Source organism: Limulus polyphemus, unplaced genomic scaffold (genome assembly GCF_000517525.1).
Source record: "Limulus polyphemus unplaced genomic scaffold, Limulus_polyphemus-2.1.2 Scaffold1023, whole genome shotgun sequence".
Lineage (NCBI taxonomy): Eukaryota > Metazoa > Arthropoda > Merostomata > Xiphosura > Limulidae > Limulus > Limulus polyphemus.
In genome coordinates this window covers 78,418-83,232 of record NW_013666633.1, presented here as the reverse complement: position 1 = coordinate 83,232, position 4,815 = coordinate 78,418, and the positions used below count along the sequence as shown (strand labels likewise).

Here is a 4,815-nt window from a genome sequence, read left to right as displayed (position 1 = left end):
TAAGTTTAAAGTGACGAGAAACGTACTGAGTGTGGAATTACTGTGTACTAAAAGTTTGTATCGAGAAAGAATAAACTGGTTTAATAAACAAGGGACTTGTATTGCTGGAGTTCCTCGGAAAGAAATTCTACCAGAAATTAACAAACAAGCAGATACATAACAATATATTCTAGATGATTATGTCAGTGTGTGTATTCTGAACCTATTTTAGCATGTAAGAACAGTCAAAAATATTTTAAACATATTTTAATTTCCAAAAAACATAAAAAGTCGTAAAGGTTCAATAAAATTAAAATTATTATAGATAATTATAGATGCCACTATACGTCACGTTATCTAACCTATATAAAAGCCAGCGTGTGTCACGTCACGTCACGCTTGTTTTCTCAAAATAAGAGTCTTAAAAGCCGAAATGCATTTATCCAGATAGAATAGTTTGTTTAATAGCTGGCTGCCCATTACTATTTTAGTGACGTAGGTGCAAGGGTACCATGAAGGGGGTTGTCGTGAAACCATATAAGTGTAGTAAATGTTGGAATGACGTAAAGAAATTAATAAATAAGCCTAAAGTAAAGACTTAGTGTGAAATAACCTAGCCTAGAGACAAATACGTAAAATTTATCATGCAAGTAAAAATTTCAATCCAATTTTAAACTTAAATCGTTTCTGAATTTAATCAATGGAGACTCTAAATTAAGAAATCAACAAATAATTTTCCAATTTTGCGGTTTATACATTTCATTATATACTTTCAGTACACAGACTAACAAAATTTCAGTACGTGTTCTATTCTTTTGTATGTGTCCTCTCACTTGCTTCTTCACAAAAAAGCTGTGCACCCACGTGTACAAGTAATAATACCCAGGTGCACACCCTCAGGGTCCATTTAGTATGTGTGCAAAATTTTGATATTTCTAGATTGTGGTTTTTCTCTAGCTTGCCTCATTAACAAGATGCGCACACACACGTGGATAAAATATTGTTACATCTCCGTTCGTTAGTTGATTTTCCGTAAAAATTCTTTCCGAAGAAACTTTACCGATACAAGTCCTTTCTTAAATAAAACTGGTTTATTCTTTCTGAATACAACTTTGCAATACACTTAATTTTCACAGTCGCGCTATAAGAAACGCTATAATTCACAACGAACGTCTCACGTGCTCGACTCAACAATATTTTCTCTCTGTCCGCAGTTCAATTACACAGCATTACATTGTTGCCGTCACATCTTGACCGTCTTATATATAAAAGAATACCGAAGTCTAGTAACCTCCCGAGGATTCACGAAGCTACGAGAATATGACGTGTTACTAGGGTCACGTGACCTCCGCTGTCGTAACAATATGTAATAATACACAGGTTCATAGGCTCAGGATCCACTTAATATGAGTGAAAAATTTCAGATTTCTAAGTTCTTTCCTCTTGGAGCTATGATGGTCACAGACAAACAGACACGCCCTTTTATTATTATAGTTGACGTGTCTTAACTTTCTTATTGAAGAAAATTTGTCATCATTTTATACCAACATTGTAACTCATAATAAAATGTAGCTGTCAAACTTTGTAAATAAAACTATCTCAGTAAATTAACAATGAAATGAAATGAAACTAAAAATAAAACAAATGCTAAGTTAAACAAATTCTATACTAGTTTGTAATCAGTAAGATGAACTATTCTTTAAGAGTAATTATACCAGTTAAAGTTAAACCATCTGCAAAAATTAGCAACAGTTAGCAAATATTAAAGTCCATAAAAAGGTACTCTTACATACTTAGAGGGATAAACCTAGCTTTAAATACTGAACACAATAACATCGACAAAGCCATGTTTGCACGCAACCGCACCTCAATACACAAATCTTCGTCCACTTCAATCCGAGTGCCTTTGGTCATTATCTAATTTTGCTGACAGAAAAAACAGCCCTCTATCTCAAAACCTCACCAGTTCACTTTCCCCTAAAAACACAGTTAATTGACAATTAGTGAATATACCTCTTCTGTACACCAGAGAAAGAAATTTTGAATTGTATATTGGAGCAACTCTGTTTGTTCAAGCTGAACTCAAAGAAAATAGTACAGAAATTTCGGAAAATGTACATATTAATTAATGGGAGAGGTAAAGCATGGTACAGTCCGGTAACACACTAAGCTATAGAGTTGTTTTATTTGTGATATCATCCAGTTTTTTTATTCACTGAAATGTTTAAGTATAGAAGATATAATAGAAGTTTTTTGAATGTATAGTACTTCCTTAAGACAAATACGGAGACTTAAAGAAAATAAAAAAATGTCTGAAATCTCACTTTCAGGAGAGCATCGCTGTCCATTAAGTTTTGTCACATCATTGTAAATTCGGTGTGAGTATTTCAGATAACTTTGGTGACTGAAATTTGTGTTTAAAGTTTATTCAGAGTATTATGTGCGTTAAACACCCAATTTTTAATATTTATTCTATTTTCTAAATTGAATATTTCAAAGAAGTTTTAAAAGATATTTTTGTCTTAAAATGATCCGTTAAACTTCATTTACTCCATTTTAAACCAATAGCTAAATATTATATCTGTATGCGATCTGAAGAAATTATGATTCCAAAATTATTCACCATAATTTTTAAACACCCATTTCTGGGATGGGTTTCAAATTCTAGCATAATAGTGAAGGATTTGAATATCATTCGTTATTTAAGAGCTTCTAAAACCGCGAGAATCAAGGGTGAGATATATCATTTCTTTTCCATTTACCAAGAAAAAGCTATAAAATTGCCTTACTATTTTTGCAACAAATTTAACTCAGCCACCACAAAACGATAAGACTTATAATGACGTCACTCTTTGTGTTAGGGTCGTGGATCTTTCTACGTAGTTACTGAAAGTGTGGTGTGTATATAAATTTTTATTAGCTATGTAAGATTTTCATTTTCGTCTTATTTAATACATACGATCAAAAATAGTGTTTTGTATTTTGTTATCTTCCCAAAATAAGACATTTTGTTTTAGTTCATTTGGTGTAGTGTTAATAACAAATATTACCTTGTGAAACTTACAATTACTGAATCAGTATTACTGTTAGGCCTAATGTTAAGTCTGACTTCAGATTTTTGTAATATTTATTTCATTATTTAAATTGGCGTTTCTTTTAATTTATCGAAGGAAATTAGTCATTACTCTCTACCAACAGTGTAAGTTAAAACAAAATATATGTGTGAATTTTTTGTAATTCAAAGTTTTATCTCGCTAATCTAGTAATAAGTTTTACAAATTACAGTATTACTATTACTAATATTATTACTGGTACTGGTATTACAAATTAATTTAAGGAATTAAAGTGTATAGCTTTGACTGTGTTAAGTTTAAATCAGAAAAACTTATTATAACTTACAATAGCAAAGTTTTCTAACATTAAAACCAGTTTTATTCTATTATTTAACATAGGTTTTACTAATAAGTCTAATGTTCTCACAACAAAAATTTAAACTTGTCATTTAATTCAAATATTTCTGTTTGCTAAGTAAGAGTTTTGTTGGCTTGCAGTGTATACTCTGCCAGATCCAGAATAAATTATTTTAGTTGAGTAAATTGTTAAGAACTTTGGTTGTTAAGTATTCTTTTGATTTCTCGAGTTTGAGTTTATTTTTGTACTCAGACAAGAAAACTAAATGTATATGATTCCAGAGAAGCTTTCCATTTTTTTTACTGTCCATTGTTTCACTTTTTGGTTGTATCAAGATGCAGTCTACACACTGTAATAGCAAATATGACTGAATAATGTTTTTTTTAGTTGGGTGGGTAATTGGCAGGTGTCTTAATTTTAATAAATTTAAGGTAATGCGTACTTGAGTAAGGAAGTACAGTATGCTAATATAATAATAGGAAGGCAGACAATGATTTGTAAGAATAAAGAGGAGTTTTGTTGATGGTGGAACATACAAACGTATTTTGACAGAACATTGATCCGTCTTCTTCAGGTATGATCTTTACTAAGCAATACAGGGTTTATATATATATATAGCTACAAAGACAAAAGACTATATAAACCCTGTAATAGTTAGTACAGAACATACCTGAAGAAGACAAACCAACGTTCTGTCGAAACACGTAGTATGTTCCACCATCAATAAAACTAATTTATGCTTATAAATTGTTGTCTGCCTATTATTAAGGTAATGCATGTGGGTTATTATAATTTAAATCATAATTTTTATGGGAATAATCTTAAAAGTATAATGGTATCTTGGTATTCTGGTTGATCAGTTTATTTAGTCATTCAAGCAATGTGTTGTTGGTAGTTGTAGTGCAAATAGGATTTTGGATTGAATTTGCAGAAATATTGATTATAAATGTAAAGAAGTTATAATTTCATTATGTAGTTCATTGCTTAAGCCTCAGGTGGAGTTCTGTGTTTATTCTTGGCTTTTACCTTAAAAATGACATTAAATTTTTGTAAAAGTTTCAAAGGAAGGCTAATATTATGATACCTGGGATGAAAAGGTTATATAAAGACAGGTTAAGATTTTTGAGATTGGAGATGGGGTATGATATGAGGTGTTTAAGATTAATAGGAGAATGGATAGAATTGATGCATCACTTTTTTTTTTTCGTAAGAAAAGATGATAATGACAGGACGAGGGGACTCAGTTAAATTCTGGAAAGGTAGCAGTCATTTTCTGCTTAGACAGTTTTACTTCTTTGACAGAGGAAGGCTTGATAAATATTTTAGGGATGATTGCTGGAATTAATCTTTTAAGTGGATGGAACAGCCTCAGTGGACCAGCATGTCTTTTGTTCATAAATGTTATGTTAGATTAACTCTTTCAGC

The 4,815-nt window shown here is 31.0% G+C and overlaps 1 protein-coding gene across 1 annotated transcript in view; it reads left to right on the top strand.

Moving 5' to 3' along the window:
* The first annotated feature begins 2,793 nt into the window (after positions 1-2,793).
* Positions 2,794-4,815, top strand: part of LOC106461745 (transcription elongation factor SPT6-like) — a 79,362-nt gene continuing 77,340 nt past the window's right edge. Inside the window, exon 1 of the mRNA XM_022388778.1 lies at positions 2,794-2,876. The gene's annotated coding sequence lies outside the window, so the exon portion shown is untranslated. The remainder of the gene's footprint in view (positions 2,877-4,815) is intronic.